This window comes from Megascapheus bottae, chromosome 3, assembly GCF_031878675.1.
Source record: "Megascapheus bottae isolate mThoBot1 chromosome 3, mThoBot2.hap1, whole genome shotgun sequence".
Lineage (NCBI taxonomy): Eukaryota > Metazoa > Chordata > Mammalia > Rodentia > Geomyidae > Megascapheus > Megascapheus bottae.
The window spans coordinates 82,186,456-82,197,586 of NC_143511.1; the positions used below are offsets into that span (position 1 = coordinate 82,186,456).

The window sequence follows — 11,131 nt, forward strand, 5'->3', positions numbered from 1 at the left end:
ACTCTCCAGGGCCAGCCTGGACCCGGGTCTCCGCTGCCCTTTCACCCCCACTGAGTCCTAAGTGTGCAGACTCAATCCGAGTTTTCCACTAGGTAGAGGGATAGTGTGTGTGTGTGTGTGTGTGTGTGTGTGTGTGTGTGTGTGTAGACTATCTCGAGGGACTCCACCCAAAGCAGGGGACCAGCAAACAATCTTCCACCTCTCGGAAGAGGGCAGCTGCCCAGGTACGTAGGCATTTATTATTTCCAAGGGGCAAAAGGGAAGACTATTCTGAAACAAAGAATTTTAAGGCCGAGGCGCACTGTCCCAGCCTCTTCCGAGGGAGAATTCCCAGTTCTGGACCGTGGGGACCACAACTCGGCCCCCTCCCCCACCCCCTTAACTTTCAAATAGTTTAGTGAACACACAGAGAAATCATTTTTCCCCTCCCCTTCTGCGTGTTGAGCAGTCTACAAAGAGAAATGGGAAAGAAGGGAGAGAGGTTTAACGCTGATCCCCACAATTAGTTCCCTGGGAAGGGAGGGGTGCAACCCGGGGGCCTCAGTTCTTCAGATACAAAAGCATTTAGATCGCTTTAGACCGGTTAATCCTGAGTCTGGCTCGGGTCTCTTTTGTTTCCCAACTCCATTGTGGGTTTTGTGCAGTTTCTCTCTGTTCGCGTGATTGACTAGCCAATGGATGGTAATTATCCAAATGTCCCCTCTGTCCTTTGACTGACTTCTCTGTATTATGGGCAACTGTCATGCATTCTGTCATTCCATATCATATTACACGTATTATCATATGAAGTCTCCCCCTTTAAAGAAGGGAGCCTCAACCCAGATGCTGCCGCCTTTAGAAGGAAGGGCTCCCGAATAATTTGTGCTGAGCACAGTTTGGAATACAGAGCAGGGGCTGCTGGTGATGGGAGATTGTGCAGGTAATTTGCCTTTCTGGCTGGGGTTAGGGATGGTCTCTGGGATGTGGGGCGCTAAGGACTTGGGTTTAAGGGGTTGGCACAGGTTCGCCAGTTGTGTTCTTATGTCCAGACTTTTTGGAGTGGTTTGGATAGGTCTTATGAAGAAACTTGGAACCAGCTTTGGACCCTAGACTATGGAGGGGGGAGACACCTCTCTGCAAGCCTGGTTCCTTTGGGGGGGGGGGGAGGAATTAGATCTTTGTAGCACATGCACAGGACACCAGCCTTCAAGATACTAAAATATAGCTCTATTTTGCCAGCAGCCCTTCCCAGGACAGGTCCTTTACACTCTGGTTCTAGTTTGCTACCAAGTGGACGACAGGATGGAGCAGCCAGCTGTGTCTGTTTGACCCTCCCCCCCACCCCCAGTACTAAAGCTCTGAGGAGGAGGGAGCTTTTCCAATGATGTCTTCACACAGATAAACTTGGTACCCCTTGGTGCAATTGTGCATGCCATCACTTAAGAGGGAGGCAGGATTTATAACAAGGAGGCATTGCAGACATAGGCTCTGGGGTCCTCTGAATCTGTGGGCAAGACTATCCTTGCTTCTGCTAAAATGTGAAAAAAGTGTTTTATTATTGCAATGGATATGAAGTGCCACCCAGATGTACAGCCTCGCAGTTAATTACCTTGTTCTTCATCAAATATATGAGCAATAAATTCTCCATGAAGGGAGGTGTGTGTATTCGAGTGTGTGTGTGCGCATGTGTATGCGTGCGTGCAGATAAATGGATGGATAGATGAATGCAGAGGAAAGAGAAACTCACTTTTTTAAAGATCACAGAAAGAGACAGACTATTTTATGGGAGGTTTGATATACTGTTCCAAGATGCTCTGAATCTTTCAATGATCAAATATACATGATCAAGCTGTGCCTGTTAGGGTGCGAGGTGCACTACGGTCAATGGTTATTGATCAGGCTGTTAAGTATTTCTGCTCAGTTTTATAAATATAGATAGATCCCGGAAGATTTCAAGAATTGAATAGTTCTTACATTTCTTTGCAGATGGAGAAATGGCTAGTTGGTTGTTAAACACTTCAACCATTGTTTACCCCCTCCCCCTTCCCCAAGATATCTTAGAAAATGTGAACTTCATTACCAGGAGTGTTCAAGAAAACAGCAAAAATATTCCAACTGTTTTGTTTGGGGTCTGCATAGAACAAGCACCTTACCTGAGCCAATCCTTGTTTATAGGCTGAGAGTTACTGTCTGTCTCTCTTACACAACCACACACACACACACACACACACACACACACACACACGTAGTTTTGTAGCCACAATTTTGACCTGGACTGGCAGGCTGCTGAAGAGATGGGAAGCATTTCTGGAAATAGGATCTAAGGTTCTTAAAACCCTTCTGGGGAACAGGATGAATTAGCCTCATGCTTTCCTCAATTAACTAATTTCTCACTAATCTAAAGATCTATTTAGAAAGGTGTGGAGGGGGTGGAAGATGGAGATTTAAAGATAATCTCTAATTGGTCTGGGGGAAAAAAAACTCAGTCGATGATATCCAGAAATCCTCTTTCTCTTTCTTTCTCTTTCATATTCTCTCCCCCACCCCGTCTCTCTTCCCCCCTCCCTCCCTCCCTCCCCCTCTCTCTCCCTCCCCCCCCCTCTCTCTCCCTCTCTCCCTCTCTCTCTCTCTCTCTCTCTCTCTCTCTCTCTCTTTCTCTCTCTCTCTCTCTCTCTCCCTCCCTCTGTCTCTCTGCCTCCCACCCCCTCCTCCTCTTCCACCTCCTCTTCTTCCTCCCCTTTTCCTATTTCTTCCTCTCATTTTGCTTTCTAGACATTAAAAGTGGATTTGAGAAACACTTGGGAAGAGGAGGGAATGAAAGCAAACTTTTCTAATTTTGATTATGTTGATTAGCTATCTTATGTCTAACCATCCAGTTACCTATTTTGTGAAAGAATCATACTCAGAAAAAGCAGCCTTTACCTAGATTGTAAAACTTCAGCATACAGGCGATTAAGATTTGATTTCATTTCACACATTAAAATGATAAGAGTGCAGATTTTAGATTTTTCTGTTTGTAGAACAATCTTTTTCCAACTAAGTGCCCCTTATTGGAGGAGCACAGACACTGCTACTGATAAACCTTCCTTGAAATGGCATCTCTCAAAAAAAAAAAATCTTCCTCAAAATTGGCATCTCTCAAAAAAAAAAAGTTGATCCCCCTAGAAATGGATGAATCCACCCTGATTGGGTGGACATGACCTTTCACCTCATTGTGTCTGACCTATCACTTAATTAATCTCTCCCAGATGCAGAGCTGTTGACAATGCCAAAGATAAGCAATATTTTTGAACAAAGCATGAGGCTTTTAAAAGAACTAACCACCATGAGGTTGAGGCTCTTAAAAAAATGTATAAATCTTCAGCATTCGGATGTAGTTTGTTGTAAAGAAGCTGAGTCTCAGGGATGGTCCATCTTTGCTAGAAACTTTCTTTGCCTTCCTTCCTTTAATCACTGATGGCCATGTACATTCATTTTCTGCTACACAATCTCTCTGGGTTCAAACTTTCCAACTATAGCTGCTTTACCGAGGATGTCTTGCTTTCTAGTTCGGTCTTTGGATCTTCAGATCCTCTTTTATAGCATTAGGAATATCTAAGTGGTCAGTTTCGAAAGCACTGGATGACACAATATTGACTACATTTTTTCTGGTACTTATGAAGGAAAGGCATTTGTACTAGAGGTACCTTGGTGACATACTGGGGATAGTTTATTAATTAAAAGACTTGCTAATTGCTGCTTGAATTACTGAACAGAGAGAATCAGAGTTTGTAAAAGATGACAGTTTGAGTAATTCAATTTTTTGGCTTAAAACATTTTCATAAACAGGTCCTAGAAAATGTGTTGCTTTGACTCACTCATCCCTCTAACACCAACTATTCAATTGAGCTTCAATTAATGATAATATATAGTCTGGGATCCTTAGCTAGGCCTGACTGATGGAAGAGCTTTGTTGAATCTGGTGCAGGTGGCACTGTTTAATAAGCACAGGAAAGAGTGAATAATGTAATGCTTGCAAAGAGAAGTAAATGCAAAATAGATCGCTCTAATTATGGCAGCCTCTAGAAATGGAGATGCAAGCTGAAATGGCCAACTATCTAGGAAATTCCAAACAGAGTTGATTGTCCACTGTCTTTTTCTTTTTTTAACTTATAAGGCAGACATAGTAGCTTGAAAGTAAATTTGGATTAGCCCATCTGACTCAGAACTCAGAAGCCTAAATTGAAACCGGAGTCTAATGATCTATCAATGTTTGCTTTAATTGTTTAGGATCCTTTACCAAGATAGTGAAATTCAGCTCTAGCACAAGGCTACCTCTTCTTTGCACAGGCTTATTACAAATAGTCTTTCATGATTCACTGCAAAGTGTCAAGAGATTTTGTTTTGGGGGCTTTTTTGTTGATGTTTTTTGTTTTGTTTGAATTTCTTTATGCCTGAGAAAATGAGTGTATAGGAAATCAAAGTGTGAATACTTAAGCAAACAGAATTTCCCATATACCTGCAAGGGCTCATAATGATTTTCATTCATGCAAAGATAATCGATGAGACATTACTTGTTTTAATTAATGGAAGGATAAAAATGTTGGGGGATGGGATGCCAAAGGGTTGGGTTTCAATTGAAGCACATGTCTCACTTAAGGCTACAAGAAACAATACCAACTTCCCAAACAGTGGAGATCTATTTGATAGACCAGTAGAAAGTTGGCCTCTAATAGGGGAACAGTCTTGTTCAAAGCTCAGAAGTTAGCCATGCTAACTTCTTCCCTTGCCTTCAACCTCACTATCCCCCTTGGCAAAGTATCATGTACATTACCCCATAGAAAAGAAAGCTGCTTGCTTCCAGAGAAGATGTAATGTGTGCTAAGAACTTAATATGCTTTGTAAATGGCAAAATAGTGCCAAGGTTGAGAAGCCAAAAACAGCGTCTTTTAGCTTTGATGAAAGGAAAGTCGAGGCTAAATGGGTATATTTGATATGGATGGTCTGGATGACTATAGCTTCAATAAGTGGATACAGACCTTGTCCTCTGATTAGTGATCCGGGGAAGAAGAAATTAAGTCTAGCATATGCACACAAAACTCTCTTTTTGTTCTGTGGAAATGAAACTCATCACCAGTCTAGAAAGCCTTGGCTGGACACCCTAGTCCATTTGGTTTTGGTGTATGTGAAGCTCATAAAGGATTTTGGGGAAACCTGTTCTTTGAAATGGAGTTTGAGAGTGTCCAGCAATCAGACAGGGGTGGCAGAGATGCTTTTGAAAGGAAGGAAGATTTTGGTAGAGAAAGTTTTTCAGTGTCAAGTGGGTGAGTATATAAGAACTGTTCATTGGATGATGTTCCTCCATCTCACTTTTTTCTACAAAGTCTTCCTGGTTCTCCTTCAAGCAAATGTGGTTTCCTACATGAGGAAATTTGTTGCTGTGTATGCATGTGTGTACATGTGTGTACACCTGAAAGACTTTCAGAACAGGGATTAGTAAAATGGTCTTTCCAGGGCTAGTTGTTATTTTGGGCTAGATTAAAAACAGTCTTCCAGATTCAAGGTATAGTTATATTATACCAGTTTGGGGAAAATGGCTTCATTGAAGTATTTACTTTTTTTTCCTTCCAGGATAGTGTGTGTGTGTGTGCGTGCCTGTGTGTGTGTGTGCGCGCGTGCGTGTGTACATGCACAGTGTATATGAGTATTTAGAAATCAGTAGTATGTGAAGAAGTGTAATTAGCTACTGTATATTTTGTTACAATTATTCTTTAAGAATAACATGATCTATCCGATTTGTATTGTTGACAATGTGATTTGAGCAGGGCCCAGATACAAACTTTCTACACCCTAATCAATAATGGTAAATCCTTGGGCTGAGGTGAACAATCTCTGACCTAGTATTCGTATTTCTTTTACCAATTACCTGTAATAAAATTGAACATTTTGTCACCACTTTGAGAAACACTGCCAAATACCTTAAAACACATGTCACACGCCAGCAGCCCCCCTTGTTTCCCTCCTCCGGGAGTTTCTACATCTGGAATCATAATCACAGATAAAAACCTTGACAAAATTGCATCTGAGTACATTCCTCTCCCTCTCCGCAGCCTTTACTTTCTCATAACATTTAATACAATATTAATACCTGCTACCGAAAGGCAGGAGGGAGGAAAAGGGCTGCCAACCTCCGCCGTTTCCTGATGCATCATGTTCAAACCTGAAATTCACACTTCGTGTTTCATTTTAAGTTCAGTGCATTTAACAGGGCCCTAGAGAGAGAGCCCTGGTTAGTCCCCCAACCTGCTCAGCTGACGCCCAGGAAGGTGGTTTCAGAATTGTTCAGATCGCTGCAGGGAGAACAGGAGGAGGAACTGGGCTCTGTTCTGCTTACACTCGACCAAGCTACTTCTCTATTCTAATGTCATAGCCATGGATGATTTTTTTGTTTTGTTTTTGTTTTGGAAATAATGAAAGCCCCACTGATTTTGATTATCCATAGTGGTGATCAGCAGATTTTATGATACAGTGTGACCAAAGCAATGATCTGATTTCATAAAGAAAGCTATGCTCGAACAGATTTTCTGCTGCCTACCAGCCTCTTACAACAATATAAAACAACCCCCCCTTACTCAAAGGGGCCCACAAACCTGTGGGAAGGGCTGGGGGGAAGGTCCTTATGGTAGATACATAGCTCTTCCCTGCTATCCCTGTTATTCACCATTACCTCTTCTTAGAGATATCCATACCTTTAAATTCCTGTGCATGGCCAGAGGAGTCAGCCTCTCTGGCTCCAGCAGCTGAAAACTGAGGTTAGGGGGAGGGGGAAATATGGGGGAGCTTGGGGGTCTCCTAGGGACCCTAAGAGATATCTTGGGGATGGACTTTCAGATGTTGGTGGCTTTGTTCAGAGAATGCTGTTCTCTAACCAGCATTAGGGTCCAAAACAGACCAGGTTTGCTCCCTTCCTTTTTAAAATGTAAACCTCCAGATTTCTGGAATGAGTAGCCACCATTCCCCACAGAGGAAACACACACACACACACACAGCACAAATGAGCACAGACACACATGCACAGACACACAAGAGATTTCTCTGAGTAAGATTCACTTTGGTAAGCAAGGAATGTAATTTACTGAGTGGTACAAGCAAGCTCTAAGCACAGGAGACAATACTTTTACTCTGGGAATAGAGAAGACTAGGAAAAGAAACAGTCCTTTCTGTTTCAAGGCAAGAGAAGAAATGCTGGATTTGCCCCCTGCCTTCTCAGTTATTATGCAGGGATAGGAACCCCCAACCCTAGCAGCATCCTCGGAGTTGGAGGTCACCTATTGACATTACCAAAGGGGGCCCCAGGCTTGAGGAGTCACGGTGGATGGCTCTCTTCGGAGGAACCCTTCCCTGCTGGCTCCCAAATCGCCGTTTTCTCTGCCTGCCTGCCTTTCCCTCCAGGGAGACTGCCGGAAGGCTGCAGAAATCTGGGCGCCCGTTCGCTTGTCAAGAAGCAAACTGTCTTCACATTCTCCAAGAGCAACATCCCTGCCTAGGAAGAGGAAGGAAAGAGGCAAAATAAATAAAACCAGTTAATGTTGTAGTTAACTTGCAAATCAAGTAAATCTGTTGGTGCCGTATTTGAGAAATAAACCATCAGAGCGTCACCGCAAACACACACTTCTGAACGTCTTCATTTTGATTTAATGGTGTATCAGCTTCAACTATCGCTTCCTCTGCTGGTACACACGGCCTGATGCCGCAGGAGGAGGGTGCCCGTGTTTATCACCGAGTGAGATGACTAATTACACCTTGTCAATCACCGTCTATGAAGACATAAAACCAGCGCGCACAATGAAGGAGTTGCCTGCAGCGTCAATTAGTTGGCGATTCCGAGGTTATTGCGTGGCCCTGCCTTGGCCGCCTGTAATAACGGGACACAGCGCGGGCAAGAGCGCGCTGATCAATCACCCTCCTTCCGCGCCTCCCCTGTGTGCCCCCCCCGCACCCCTCCCCACCCCTCACCCCGCCAGGGCCTGGCCTCACTTTCTCCCGGCCTCCTACTCGTACTTCCTCCCTCCGCTGCTCGGCTCCGTGGCGCCGACAGCCCCGGGAGCCCAGGGAAGTTTGCGCTCGACAGCTCCGCAGCCGGCAGCCGGGAGCCCCGCAGCCTTTGGGGAGCGCCGGGGCTGGTGGCCCCTTTGTTGGAGGAGGCGTGGAGGGAGCGCTTTTGTTCTGAGTTAGTCACGGTGGCCGGCTGGAGGCTGCTACCTCATTATGCGCGGGGTCTGCTTGTCTGCGAGGAAGCAGATGGTGGGGAGGTAGGCAGCGGCGACAGTGGCCAGACCCGAATTCCGTTCACCTGTCACCTCCCCCAAAAGGCAGGTTCGGCAAACTTCAGGATTCCTTCGGGTGCCTTCGAAGGTTCTATCTACCTGTCGGTGCCCGCTCTCCCACCCCCTGGCTTTCTCTGGTGTGCGTGTGTAAATGTCGCTCACGTGCCAGTCTATGTGTTTACAGCCGGTTCCTCTCCTTGTTTGGTCTCTTGAGGACAGGGCTGAGCGATTTTGTGATATCCCCCAGCCACTGGGAGAGAAGAACCAAGTTATCAGCCTCTGAATCGCTGGGTGGGGCAGGAGGGCCCAAAACCCACTCTGAGGCCCTCGGGCCGGAGATGCGCTGGAACCTTGAGGGACCCAGAGCACCCCAGCCTGACGCAGAGGGCGACGTGCAGGGGCGAGCTGGGAAGGAATCCCAGCTGCCTCTTAGGGCCTCTCTAGAGATGGAGTGAGCGGGGCTGATGGTCCGTGGTGGCTTGAGAATCTCAGTACACACGTGGTGGGGGGGGGGGTGAAGCGCCATGGAGTGTGTTGTGTGTTTGCTTGTTTTTTGAGAAGCCCCAGGCAATAGTTACTGTATAACCTCTCCACCCCTCCTACTACTGCAGCCCCTTGAGCTCTAGAAATCAGATGGTATCCAGCCAGCACCAAGGACAAACACCCTAGAGTTGTTACACCCCCTCCCCATCCCTTGGATAACCTCTAGATAAGCTGTTGACTCCCAGATTTGATTTGTATTTTCTTTGGGGGAAAAAAGCCTCAAATGCAGGATGCACTAGTAGAACCTGCTTGTGTATTTATGTAAGTGTCCCTGTGTGTGTGTGGGGGGGGTGCAGACTCTAAAATATGTGGCTGTGTAAACAAATGCATGCCCTTAAATTGATAGTCCTTCTTACTGGCATGGGGGCACCTGTGCACATGCAGAGTGTACACACATACTTGTAACTTCAAGACTTTTTTTGTGGGCATGCAAAACAGCATGGAAGGAGTGCATATAGGGACTTAGTGGGATTTCTTGAGCACCCAAGTTTACTTTGAATGTGCTCCTTTACAGATGCATCTTTCTGTAGGACAGTGGGCACTGATTCATGATGCCACACATGTAGACCCTAGCTCTACATTAGTGCTGGTCATGGTTTTGCCAGCAAAGATAGAATCATGTTGGCTCTAATTTTGCCAGGATGTGAACTTGCCCATTTGCATGCTTGAGCAAGAAAGTATGTGCTTAGCTATAGCACATACGTATAGATGTATGTGTAAAAGTACAGTATGTAGGAAATGTGATTTCGTGCTAACTTAGGTCTGTGCCCTGTAAGCTCCAGAGAACTTGGCTTTCCCTTTGCTGGTCTCAGCAAGCAAGTCACCTCAGATGGACCCCCTACCTCCTTCACACAGAATGAAAGCAATCAGGAAATAGAACTTGGTAACTGACTTGCTCATTTCCATTTTTCTCTGCAATCACTTTTTTACTTTCTAAATCCCTGCTTCATTAGACACCTGGGTATTGCCCCTCGATTCCCACAAGAGACTGGAGCTGGGACTGGCAGCTGGGATTTGCCTGCAGGCTAGATTGTTGGTTCAAGGTGCGCTGGTGCAGCAGCTGCCTAGGTTGGATTCTGTTATCAGGTCGATGGTGTAGTGTGACTCTTAGCCAGAAGATGGGTCTGTGGTCTTTTAAAACCTCACCGATGTGCCTTGGAGTGAGAAAGTTTTTAACCAAAGAGGGGAAAGAGGCAGTGGGGAAAGAACCTGGAGTGCCTACCATATTGCAGGCCTTTTATATCTACGATCCAGGGGACCTAGACTCAGAAATAGGCAGGGAGAAATAGGCTAAGTCATTTGCTTAAGATTTCCTTGCTTGTAAATGGGAAAACTAGGATTTGAGATCCTTGCTTTTCAGACTTCTTAAAGCCAGGCTTTTCCAGTGTGTACACTTTCCCAGCGTGTAGCAAGAGGAGCTATCCACTTGGCCATCTATTGGGCCTTAGTTTGCTTGGAGCAAGGAAGGGTAGCTTGCTCCACTGGCACTCTCCCCTCGGGCTTAGCTGGGTCCCCAGGAGGCCTGAGCGGCCGTGGGCAGCCAGCGGTGTGAAGCTTGGGCTGAAGGCCCAGCTCAGTGGGAAGTGGCCAAAGGCCCTTGCAACTGCCCCAGGCCTGCCTTCATCGGCCTCCCTAGACAGTGCCTGAAGCCAAGAGGAAGACTCTTGGAGCATCCTTTGGCCGTTCCTTCTTAGGATGGAGACAGCGAGGGGAGATATAATTTTCGTTCCGATGAGATCTCAAGAAACTGTTCAGTAGCTTCAAAACTCCAAACCCCGCGCTCTCCCTCCTTCCTCCCTCTCGCCTCCTCCTCCAGCCTCACCCACCAGCTCCCACCATCTCCTCTCTTCTCTCCTCCTCTGCCTCTCCCCTCCCTCTCCCGCCTTTCCGGAGCACGCGCTGCCAGGGCCTGGGGCGCCGGGTGGCCAATGGCACGGCGGCAGGACGTGATGTCAGGCGCGGCTGTAGAAAAGGCGCGGAGGCTTGCGCTGGCGCGGACTGCAGAGCCGGGGCTGGGCTCGGCGCGCGCTTGGAGAGCGTAGCGCGCGGCTGGGCCCGCGGCCGGCGGCTCCTCCTCCCACTCTGCTCCTCCTCCTTTTTCTCCTCCTCCACCTCCTCCTCCTCTGCCGCCTCCTCCTCTTCCTCCTCCTCCTCCTCCTCTCCAATTCTCCGGGTGGCTCGGCTCGGCTCGCTGGCTTCGGAGAAACCCCTACTCCAGTCGACGACTCAGCGCCCAGGAGGGTCGCCTTTGGCTGGGGGCACACCCCAGGGAGAGGAAGGGTCCCGGCATCTGGGCCGCTGCG

The 11,131-nt window shown here is 46.8% G+C and overlaps 1 long non-coding RNA gene across 1 annotated transcript; it reads right to left on the reverse strand.

The window, feature by feature from the left end:
• Positions 1-7,114: 7,114 nt before the first annotated feature.
• On the reverse strand, positions 7,115-7,867 carry LOC150065943 (uncharacterized). Its single transcript, XR_016534809.1, has 2 exons — positions 7,631-7,867; positions 7,115-7,501 (listed from the first exon to the last, which is right to left on the reverse strand). It is a non-coding gene; the product is annotated as an uncharacterized LOC150065943 (long non-coding RNA).
• Positions 7,868-11,131: the final 3,264 nt, after the last annotated feature.